Source organism: Lynx canadensis, chromosome C1 (assembly GCF_007474595.2).
Source record: "Lynx canadensis isolate LIC74 chromosome C1, mLynCan4.pri.v2, whole genome shotgun sequence".
NCBI classification, from domain to species: Eukaryota; Metazoa; Chordata; class Mammalia; order Carnivora; family Felidae; genus Lynx; species Lynx canadensis.
The window spans coordinates 183,289,270-183,301,883 of record NC_044310.1 but is presented as its reverse complement, the minus strand read 5'-3'; positions in this window follow the sequence as shown (position 1 = coordinate 183,301,883).

The following is a 12,614-nucleotide window of genomic DNA, read 5'->3' as shown; positions in this document are numbered from 1 at the left end:
CTCTTAAAGTCCTCATATGAGTGAAGTCATATGACATTTGTCTTTCTCTGACTAATTTCACTTAGCATAATACCCTCCAGTTCCATCCATGTAGTTGCAAATGGCAAGATTTCATTCTTTTTAATTGCTGAGTAATACCCCATTGTATATATATACCACATCTTCTTTATCCATTTATCCATCGATGGACGTTTGGACTCTTTCCATACTTTGGGTATTGTTGATAGTGCTGCTATAAACATGGGGGTGCATGTGTCCCTTCAAAACAGCACACCTGTATCCCTTGGATAAATGCCTACTAGTGCAATTGCTGGGTCGTAGGCTAGTTCTATTTTTAGTTTTTTGAGGAAACTCCATACTATTTTCTAGAGTGGCTGCACCAGCTTGCATTCCCAATGTTTATTTATTTTTGAGAGAGAGAGAACACAAGTAGGAAGGGGCAGAGAGAGAGGGAGACAATCCCAAATAGGCTCCATGCTGTCAGGACAGAGACTGATTTCGGACTCAGACTCACAGACTGAGAGATCATGATCTGAACCGAAACCAAGAGTTGGACACTTAGCCCACTGAGCCACTCAGGCGCCCCAGTACTGCATATTTAAAATGCAGAGATTCCCTTTGCTGCTGCTTTACCTCTGTCTTAGCCTTATAGTTTCTGTACAGTTTTCTTTGAAATGGTCATTGGCACCTACTTTCTTAAAAGGAGTATTGTTAATGAGGCCCTGGCTGGCTCAGTTGGTACAGCATATGACTCTTGATCTCAGGGTTGTGAGTTCAAGCCCCACATTGGGCATAGAGCTTACTTAAAAAAAAAAAAGAGGGAGAAAGCATGGTAAAGATCAACCCCAGCTGTTTGCCTTGAGGGTTCTGACATGCACATGTCATTAGTTTCCTGGTACATATATCTTCATGAACAGCTGGAAGTAATTTTCAACCTAAGCATTTCACATTTCATGGATGGGTGAACTTTACAATCACTTTTCAAGCAACTATTCTGAAAGCTCATGCATCTTTGATTGGACACTTGACTGATCCCATCCATTTCATTGGTTTCTAAATATTTAAAAATTCTAAAAGGGTTGTTACTAGAGTTGTAAAAGAGATAGAAGAAAGGCACAAAGACAAAAATCATTTCTTCTCTTGTCCTTCTCCATATATTCTGTCTATTCTCTATGCAACAGCTAAAGTGATTCTTCAAAACAAAAAGGAGATTATGTCATGCTTCTGTGCTCAGTCTTCCAGTGGCTTCTAGTCATCTTCTTTATGATGGCTTTCAGGGCCCTACATGACCTTGGCCCTGCCTGTCTCTCACATTTTTCTACCCCTCCTTACTCTGCTGTGACCACCCTGGCTTTCTTTTTTGTCCCTCAAATGATCCAACCATGTTTCCATCTCAGGCCTTTGCCCTTTGCCCTCGCCTTTCTTTTGGCCTGGGATTCTCTATTCTCAGATATTTACATGGCTTGCTCCTATTTTTTTTTCAAGTTTATTTATTTATTTTGAGAGAGAGAGTGTGTGCAAATAGTGGAGAGGCAGAGACAGAGAAGGAGCGAGAGAGAGAGAGAGAATCCTAAGCACTGGCGGTGTAGAGCCCAATGTTGGGCTCAAACTCACCAACTGCAAGATCGCGACCTGAACCTAAGTCAGATGCTTAACCGACTGAGCCACCCAGGTGTTCTAGCTTGCTCCTATCTTTATTCAGGTCTCTGCTTACATGTCACCTTCTCAAAGAATTTTTTCCTAGCAGACTTTTGGTGGGGTCTATCAGGTTTTCCATGTATAATATCATGTCATCTGTAAAAAGTGAAAGCTTGACTTCATCTTTGCCAATTTTGATGCCTTTGATTTCCTTTTGTTGTCTGATTGCTGATTCTAGAACTTCCAACACTATGTTAAACAACAGCGGTGAGAGTGGACATCCCTGTCGTGTTCCTGATCTCAAGGGGAAAGCTCTCAGTTTTTCCCCATTGAGGATGATATTAGCTGTGGGCTTTTCATAAATGGCTTTTATGATGTTTAAGTATGTTCCTTCTATCCCGACCTTCTCAAGGGTTTTTATCAAGAAAGGATCCTGATTCTGTCAAATGATTTTTCTGCATCGATTGACAGGATCATATGGTTCTTATCTTTTCTTTTATTAATGTGATGTATCACATTGATACATTTGCGAATGTTGAACCAGCCCTGCAGCCCAGGAATGAATCCCACTTGATCATGGTGAATAATTCTTTTTATATGCTGTTAAATTTGATTTGCTAGTATCCTGTTGAGAATTTTTGCATCCATATTCATCAGGGATATTGGCCTATAGTTCTCTTTTTTTACTGGGTCTTCAAAGAGTTTTTCCCTGACCACCCTGTGTAAAGAAAGTATCACCCTTGCACCTGGCCCCCCCCACCATCATTCTCTGTCCTCTAATCTGCTTCATTTTTCTATAAGACCCTTTTTTAAAGCTGACATTATGTTATATAGTTATTGGTTGACTTGTTTATTACATGTTCCCTCCTAGAATATGAGCTCAGCATATTGGTTTTGTTCACTTCTCTTTTTTTATTTATTAATTTATTATTTATGTGTTTATTTTATTTTCTTATTTTTTTTAATTATATTTAAATCCAAGTTAGTTAATATATAGTGTAATAATGGTTTCAGGAGTAGAATTTGGTGATTCATCACTTACATATAACCCCCAGTGCTCATCCCAACAAGTGCCTTCTTTAATGCCCAACTGTTTAGTCCATATCCCCACCCAACACCTCTCCAGCAACCCTCAGTTTGTTCTCTGTGTTTAAGAGTCTCTTATGGTTTGCCTCCCTCTGTTTTTTATCTTATTTTTCCTTCCTTTCCCCTATGTTCATCTATTTTGTTTCTTAAATTACACATATGAATGAAATCATATATTTATTTCTCTGACTTATTTCCCTTAGCATAATACACTGTAGTTCCATCCACATTGTTGTAAATGGCAAGATTTCATTCTTTTTGATCATAGAGTAGTATTCCATTGTGTATATACCCCACATCAATATCCCTTCTCCAGTCAATGGACATTTGGGCTTTTTCCATAATTTGGCTATTGTCAATAGTGCTGTTATAAACATTGGGGTTCATATACCCTTTCAAATCAGCATTTTGGTATCCTTTGAACAAATACCTAGTAGTGCAATTACTGGGATGTAGGGTAGTTCTATTTTTAATTTTTGAGGAACGTCCATACTGTTCTCCAGAGTGACTGCACCAGTTTGCACACCCACCAGCAGTGTAGAAGTGTTCCCCTTTCTCCACATCTTCACCAACACCTGTTGTTTCACAAGTTGTTAAATTTAGCCATTCTGACAGGTGGTATCTCATTGTGGATTTGATTGCTATTTCCCTGATAATGAGTGATATTGAATATCTTTTCATGTGTCTGTTAGCCACCTGGATGTCTTCTTTGGAAAAGTATCTATTCATGTCTTGTGCCTATTTCTTAACTGGATTGTTTTTTTGGGTGTTGAGTTTGATAAGTTCTGTATAGATTTTAGTTACTGACCCTTTATCCAATATGTCATTTGCAAATATCTTCTCCTATTTCCTAGTTTGCCTTTTAGTTTTGTTGATTGTTTCCCTTGCTCTGCAGAAGCTTTTTATTTTGATGAAGTCCTAATAGTTCATTTTTGCTTTTGTTTCCCTTGCCTCCAGAGACGTGTTGAGTGAGAAGTTGCTGCAGCTGAGGTCAAAGAGGTTGTTGCCTGTTTTCTCCTCTAGGCTTTTGGTGGTTTCCTGTCTTACATTTAAGTCTTTCATCCATTTTGAGTTTTTTGTGTATGGGGTAAGAAAGTGGCCCAGGTTCATTCTTCTGCATGTCACTGTCCAGTTTTCCCAACACCTTTTGCTGAAGAGACTTTTTTCCATTGGATACTCTTTTCTGCTTTGTCGAAGATTAGCTGGCCATACATTTTTGGGCCTATTTCTGGGTTCTCTGTTCTGTTCTCTTGATCTATATGTCTGTTTTTGTGCCAGTACCATACTGTCTTGATGATTACAGCTTTGTAGTACAAGCTAAAGTCTGGGATTGTGATGCCTCCAGCTTTGGTTTTCTTTTTCAGTATTGCTTTGGTTATTTGGGGTCTTTTCTTGTTCTAGACAAATTTTAGAATTGTTTGTTCTAGCTCTGTGAAGAATGTTGGTGTTATTTGGATAGGAATTGCATTGAAAGTGTAGATTGCTTTGGGTGGTATCAACATTTTAACAATATTTATTCTTCTGATCCATGAGCATGGAATGTTTTTCCATTTCTTTGTGTCTTCTTCAATTTTTTTCATAAGATTTCTATAGTTTTCAGTGTACAGATCTTTTACCTTTTTGGTTAGTTTATTCCTAGGTATTTTGTGGTTTTTGGTGCAATTGTAAATGGGATCGATTCCTTGATTTCTCTTTCTTTTTTTCTTTTCTTTTTCTTTTTCTTTTTTACCAGTATCAGAGTCCTCTGTGATCCATTTTATATTTATTTTTTCATTCAATTTTTTTCAACTTGTTGAAGGTATTTATTTATTTATTTATTTATTTTTAATTTACATCCAATTAGCATATAGTGCAACAATGATTTCAGGAGTAGATTCCTTAGTGCCCCTTACCCAAATTTAGCCCACCCCCCGCACAACCCCTCCAGTAACCCTCTGTTTGTTCTCCATATTTATGAGTCTCTTCTGTTTTGTCCCCCTCCCTGTTTTTATATTATTTTTGTTTCCCTTCCCTTATGTTCATCTGTTTTGTCTCTTTTTTTTTTTTTTAACGTTTATTTATTTTTGAGACAGAGAGAGACAGAGCATGAACGGGGGAGGGTCAGAGAGAGGGAGACACAGAATCTGAAACAGGCTCCAGGCTCTGAGCTGTCAGCACAGAGCCCGACGCGGGGCTTGAACTCACGGACTGCGAGATCATGACCTGAGCCGAAGTCCGCGGCTCAACCGACTGAGCCACCCAGGCGCCCCTGTTTTGTCTCTTAAAGTCCTCATATGAGTGAAGTCATATGACATTTGTCTTTCTCTGACTAATTTCACTTAGCATAATACCCTCCAGTTCCATCCACGTAGTAGCAAATGGCAAGTTCATTTCATTCTTTTTGATTACCGCGTAATACTCCGTTGTATATATACACCACATCTTCTTTATCCATTCATCCATTGATGGACGTTTGGGCTCTTTCCATACTTTGGCTATTGTTGATAGCGCTGCTATAAACATTGGGGTGCGTGTGCCCCTTCGAAACAGCACACCTGTATCCCTTGGATAAATACCTAGTAGTGCAATTGCTGGGTCGTAGGCTAGTTCTATTTTTAGTTTTTTGAGGAACCTCCATACTGTTTTACAGAGAGGCTGAACCAGCTTGCATTCCCAGCTTGATTTCTCTTTCTGCTGATTCATTATTGGTGTATAAAACACAACTGATTTCTGTACATTGATTTTATGTCCTGTGACTTTGCTGAATTCATGTATCAGTTCTAGCAGTTTTTTGGTGAACTCTTTCAGATTTTCCATGTAGAGAATCATGTTGTCTGCAAAGAGTGAAAGTTTGTCTTCTTCCTTGCTGATTTGGATGCCTTTTATTTCATTTTGTTGGCTAATTGCTGAGGGTAGGACTTCCAACATTGTGTTGAACAATAGTAGTGACAGTGGACGTCCCTGTCATGTTCCTGACCTTAGGGGAAAAGCTCTCAGTTTTCCCCCATTAAGGATGATATTAGTGGTGGTTCTTTTGTATATGGCCTTTATAATCGTTAGGTATGTTCCTTCTATCCTTACTTTCTTGAGGGTTTTTATCAAGAAAGGATGCTGTATTTTTGTTAAATGCTTTTTCTGCATCTATTGAGAGTATCATGTGATGATTCTTTTATTGATGTGATGTATCATATTGATTGATTTGAGGATATTAAACCACCCCAGCAGCCCAGGAATAAATCCCACTTGATCGTGGTGAATAATTCTTTTAATGTATTGTTGGATTTGGTTTGCTAGTATCTTGTATCCAGAGTTGCTGGATGCAACTTGCTGAGAGTTTTTGCATCTGTATTCATCAGGGAGATTGGTTTGTCATTCTCCTTTTTAGTGGGGTCTTTGTCTGATTTTGGAATCAAGGTAATGTTGGCCTCATAGAATGAGTTTGGAAGCTATACTTTCGTTTCTATTCTTTGGAACACGTTCAAAAGAATAGGTATTAACTCTTTTTTAAATGTTTGGTAGAATTCCCCTTGGAAGTTGTCAGCTAATTTGTTGGGAAATTTTTTATTACTGATTCAATTTCTTTATTGGTTATGGGTCTGTTCAAATTTTCTACTTCTTCCTGTTTCAGTTTTGGTAGTTTATATGTTTCTAGGAATTTGTCCATTTCTTCCAGATTGCCCAATTTGTTGGCATATGATTTCTCATAATAGTCTCTTATTATTGTTTGTATTTCTGTGGTGTTGGTTGTGATCTCTTTCATTCCTTATTTTATTTTTTTGGGACCTTTCCTTTTTCTTTTTGATCAATTTGGCTAGGGGCTTATCAATTTTGTTGATTCTTTCAAAGTTTTTGTTCACTTCTTTATCCTTAGTGTCCAGAATGGTGTCTGGTATCAGTAGTAATACAATAAATATTAATAAATATTTGTTGGATGAATGAACAAGAGTTTCAAAAAACTGATTCAATTATAATCTATTCAGAAGACTAATAAGTAAATCACAGCGAGTTGGGCAGTTGTTTTGTTTTTAGTTTTTTTTTCATGAGTATACTGGTACTTTATTTAACTTATACATATAAAGCTTAATAAAAATTCTCAAGTAAGTCAAACAATTTTACATTGAAATGTGGTCCTTTCTTAAACTATTTATTTAACAAATATTTATAAAGTGCCCTTCCCTAAGGAAGTGTCAATGATTTTTCATATTTAATGTGTTATAGCTATATTTCCCTATAGAGTTAACTCTACATTAACTATTAATAAACGGGACCAGGAGAGAGATTTCTAAATATTCCTTAGGACCCGGTTTTTGGCTCTGTTTCAGGAACATGTTTATTGATGACATGAATGAAGCTATAGGAAGCTCTTTGACCAATTTAGTAAATGATAGGGAACCACTTAACACAGTGATATCACAGAATCAGGATCCTAAAATATCATTTGGTAAGAAAAAATCATTTGGTAAGAGAACATGCTCCGAAAGGGGAACTTAGGTTTATTGGTAACATATTTGGAAACATTTAGGATTACAGTCACTGTGACTCATTGGTATCCCATGTTTATCACTAAGTTGAAAGTAAACTTAGAAGGGCTAATCTAATAATATTGCTATATTATTAATAGCTAATATATTTTCATGACTATGGCCAAATAAAAAACAAGTCCAAACTTAGTAAGGGGACACTATTTGAAAGGATTATTGCAAGGGGGTGAAAGAGACAGTTGCAGTAAGGGGAGGGAGACCTTTGCTGCCATAGGGAGAATGCTTTGACCATAAGATCCACAAGCTCTCCAGAGTTGTGAAAAGAGTTTTCTTTCATAGAGAGAACTAAATAAAGAACCAGATGTGGGGAAGTAGGATGAAAGAAGGGGTGATATGGTGGGTAGTGGAGCAGAAAATTTTACCCTGAGGCCAGTCCGTCCTCAGGAGGGGCTATATGCTGGCTTAGGCAGAGATGGGCCAAAGTTCAGGGGCCTGGAGGAAGGAGAGAACCAAAGTTTAGTTGGGAAGAGCAATTCAGCTAACCATTTATGAGGCAAAGGGAATTTTGAGGGTCTGTGTTTGGCCTTGTAAACAAGGGGGCATTCATGAGTCTTATCAAACTCACATGGGAAAAGGTGGTTCTTTGTAGTAAACCATTCATTCTCCAGAACACAAAGAGGGAGGCTACTTAACCTTCATTGTTCTCCAGGATCATAGGGGCTCAGGTAAAATTCAACATTTATAGTTATATAAATTTATATAAATTATATAATGCATAGTATACAAATTTTATAATATACAGCCATTATATATAAAATATATATATATAAGGTATACATATATGTTATATGCACACATACATATAATAGCTAGTATAGTGTAATGTCATCTGCCTCTTTAGCCTCAGGGAGGTGACAGATAAATGAGAGCAGCTATGGCTCACAGGCCTCAGTATTATTTGGCCAGCACATTTGTTTAAAGTTTTGAATATGAAACCCTGAAGTTGGGGCTTTAAGTCCAGCTCTTACTACTCCTATCTTTACGCTGTCCCACACATTTACCTTTCATTGGGATCTGGCTTCTGGAAGTGTCTGAATTTGCAACCCCTACTCAAGAGTATTGTGGGCCCACCATTTGTGGACAAACTGGATCATATTCAGGAAAAAAACAACACAGAGAGCAAAGGAAGAGAAACAACAGCCACCATATGAGGAGTTTGGAGATTTAGACTAGAGAAGATGGGGCAGAGGAAGGATGAGAGCCTGTCCTAACTGTCTCCAAATACTGGAAATGCTGCCATGTGGAAGAATTAGATTTGTCTGGTCCCAAAAGAGTAGTACCAGGACAAGAGAGAGGAAGTTGCAGGGAAATTTGTAGCAGCATAAAGAAGCCCTTTCTGGAGCACGTGGCTGGCTTAGTTAGCAGAGCATGTGACTGTTGATCTTGGGGTTGTGAGTTTGAGCCCCATGTTAGGTGTGGAGCCTACTTTAAAGAAAAAAAAGGAAGCTCTTTCTAACTGAGCTGTCTTGGGAAAGCGGGACTCACCCTGTCACTGGATGTTTTGCTGCAAAACTTCCTGGAGGGTCTGTGGGAGGAGACCTAACTGTTGAATGAGTGTGTTGGATTAAGTCGTTTTGAAGTTCCCTTCCTACTGTAAGACTCTGATTTTGTGAAATAAAATATAACTGTATTGGAGCACCTGGGTGGCTCAGTCAATTAAGCATCCAACTCTTGATCCCAGGGTCGTGATCAGGTCATGATCCCAGGGTCATGGGATTGACCCCCATGTTGGGCTCTGCACTGAGCATGGAACCTGCTTAGGATTCTCTCTTCCTCTGCCCCCTCCCCTATTTGCATGCACACTCTCTTTCTTTCTCTCTAGATTTTTTTAAATATAATTTTTATATATTTATATATATTTAAAATTATATATAAATGTATATGTACATGTATATGTATACATATACATATATATGTACATACATATACATATATATACATATACATATATATGTACATATGTATATATGTATATATGTGTGTATATATGTATATGTATATGTATACATATGTGTATATATATTTTATATATTTATATTTAAAATTATATATATATGTATATATATATACGTATATACATATATACGTATATATATAACCCCATTATTTTGGCCTTAATTGGTTTAGAATGAGTATAAATCCTATTAGTGGGGTAGGATGAATTCCTTTATAACATTTTATAATATAATATTATTATTTTATAGAATTTTCTAAAACATTTTAGCAGTACTTTAGTTTTAACTACCTAAAATTAATTAATAAGTTAATTTACTGTTCATTATGTGTATAGCACTATTCTAGAAGTTTTATGGAGCAGTAACAGAGTGTAGATGCATCAAAAAGAATAAAATGCCTAGGTATAAATTTAACCAAGGAAATTAAATACCTGTACACTTAAAACTATAAGAAATCAATAAAAGAAATTGAAAAAGATGCAAATAAATGGAAGACATTTCACAATCATAAATTGGAAGAAGGGAATGTAGAAGGAAAATATATTCCCCCAGGAGTAGTCAAAGTTTATATGGGAAAATCTGATAAACCCATGAGGCAATAAGTGAACCAGAAGTTATGTTTATTTGTATCTTAGGTATTTACAAAATAGAGTGAAATTAAAAAATAATGTGCTAATTGTCAGGAAAACTCAATAAGAGTAAAAGGGGAGCCAAATGAATTTAGTGAAAGCATGGTTTACAAATACAATATCAGAATACAAATCAAAGATTACTAACCCAAGTATTTGAATCCAGACTGCTTTAGAAAAAGAAAGTCTGCATATCATTAAACAAATCGAAAAGAATCATCATGGACAATTTTACACAGGAGGTAGATCTTGAGTTTGCCCTTGAATGTTGGCTATGCAGAGAACAAACTAGGCTGGAGGGCAGCTGAGGTGGGAATGAGGTGGGTGGGGATCAGGGATGACAAGCAGATTGTTCAGGTAAGAGAGGGTGCATGCCAAGGGTGGAGGAGAATACGATTATTGGATGGACCCACTGTGACACTGAAAACCAGACCAGGATATTTGCACTCAGTGCAGTAAGTAGCTAAAAATGGAAAGATGTGAGAAATTGAAAAGAACTGGCGGTTGCTAGTTCATCCACTAAACCTTGACTGAACACTTCACACCAGCCATGCGTAAGATGCTGAGGACCCCAGTCCCCAGAAGGACTTACAATTAAATGGGTGAGAAGGACATGGAAACATCATAATTCCATTTGCTAAGTTGTGGAGAGAAAGCAGTGGCTGCACATAGTGCAGAAAAGGGTGGGTGTGGTTGGCTCCGCTCCAGGTCAGGGGTTGGTGTGATGCCACAGAAGGCCTTCAGCCAAAGGAATATGTGAACTGAGTTTTGAATACAGGCATGTAAGGCTTGGGGAATGGGCTTGCTAGCAAAATGATCAGCATGCACCAAGTGACCTGGTGAATAACTGGGGGTGTTAAGAAGGTCATAGGAGCTAGAGTGCAGGATTCTAGAAGGTAGGTGAGGGGACAGGTGTGGGTGAGAGGTGGGCCCAGCCAGGTGAAGAAAGAACTTACATGATACCAATAGTAGCAAATGAGTATTCACTGTTATTTTTTAGGGTAATTTTTTGGGGGCAAATCAAGCTGCAGGACGGAATGAGGTATGGAGAGACTGAGAGAAGGCAAAACAAAACTGGGGGAACCCATGGTTTTCTTTTATACACAGATAATCATTTCCTACAATCTGATTATCTGCTGTAAAAGAACAATTCCCATGGCCTCTGCTAGGAAACACTGGTGGACCTAGGTTTTTGTTTTTGTTTTTAAATATACTTTATTGTCAACTTAGCTAAAATACAGTATATACAGTGTGCTCTTGGTTTTGGGGGGTAGATTCCCATGGCTCATCACATATATACAACACCAGTGCTCATCCCAACAAGTGTCCTCTTCAATGCCCGTCACCCATTCTCCTCTTTCCCCCACCCCCTATCAACCCTCAGTTTGTCCTCTGTATTTTAGAGTCTCTTACTGTTTCCCTCCCTCTCTGTTTGAAACTATTTTTCCCCTTCCCTTCCCTTATGGTCTTCTGTTAAGTTTCTCATGTTCCACATATGAGTGAAAACATATGATATCTGTCTTTCTCTGCTGACTTATTTCACTCAGCATAATACCCTCCAGTTCCATCCACATTGTTGCAAATGGCAGGATTTCATTCTTTTTCATTGCCAAGTAGTATTCCTTGTATATATAAACCACATCTCTATCCATTCATCAGTTGATGGACACTTAGGCTCTTTCCATAATTTTGCTATTCTTGAAAGCGCTGCTATAAACATTGATATCTACGATCTTATTTTTTTTAATGTTTATTTATTTTTGAGACAGAGAGAGACAGAGCATGAATGGGGGAGGGTCAAAGAGAGAGGGAGACACAGAATCAGAAACAGGCTCCAGGCTCTGAGCTGTCAGCACAGAGCCCGACGTGGGGCTTGAACTCACGGACCGCGAGATCATGACCTGAGCCGAAGTCAGACGCTTAACCAACTGAGGCACCCAGTCGCTCCTATGATCTTAAAAGAAAAACAAAAGGATTAGCACTTTTTTCTGAGTTTCATTTTCTTCTTCAATAAAATAAAAGTATTAGAGGGGTGTTTGGGTGGCTTAGTTGGTTGAGCATCTGAGACTTGATCTCAGCTCAAGTCTTGATCTCAGGGTCATGAGTTCAAGCCCCACATTGGGCTTTGCACTGGGTGTGAAGCCTACATATATTTAAAAAAAAATGATAATGGGCTTACTCCCCTGCCATAAATGTTGATAAAACTGGATAAAATAGTATGAGGCAACTGTTTTCAGTCATTGGGTTACACTTCAGACAGTGCAGGACTGTGACCCTTAAGAGAAACACAAAAGATGACTCCCCATTCAGCCCAGCTTTCTGTGTGGGAACATGTTCTGGACTGTGGTGCAGAGGTGGAGCCCAGAGTTGTTGTCTCACTGAGCATCTGTTTAGTGAGTTGAGAAGGCAGAGATCAGTGTCCAGAGCTGCTGAGGGAGACTTTGTGCAGCAGAAAACTGGACACAGGGGAGGGCATCTGAGATCTGTGAGAGCGTTCTGCTCGGATTTTTAGCTAATGCTGGCTGTTCACTCACAGGCCAGACTCCACAGTGCCTGGGGGAGAGAGAAAGAAGTCTGGGGATGAGGGTGGAGAAAATGGAACTGACTGGACACAGGCAGGGCAGGGCTTGGAGTTCCTGGAGCTCTAGCTAAGGCAGAGTGGAGAGATGTCTCCGAAAACCTCAGGGATTCAGTTAAGACCCCGGAAATGCCACACCATAGGAATAACAATCACAGTAGATTCAGGACAAAACTAATCCAACCCTAACAACGCCTAAAATTAAATC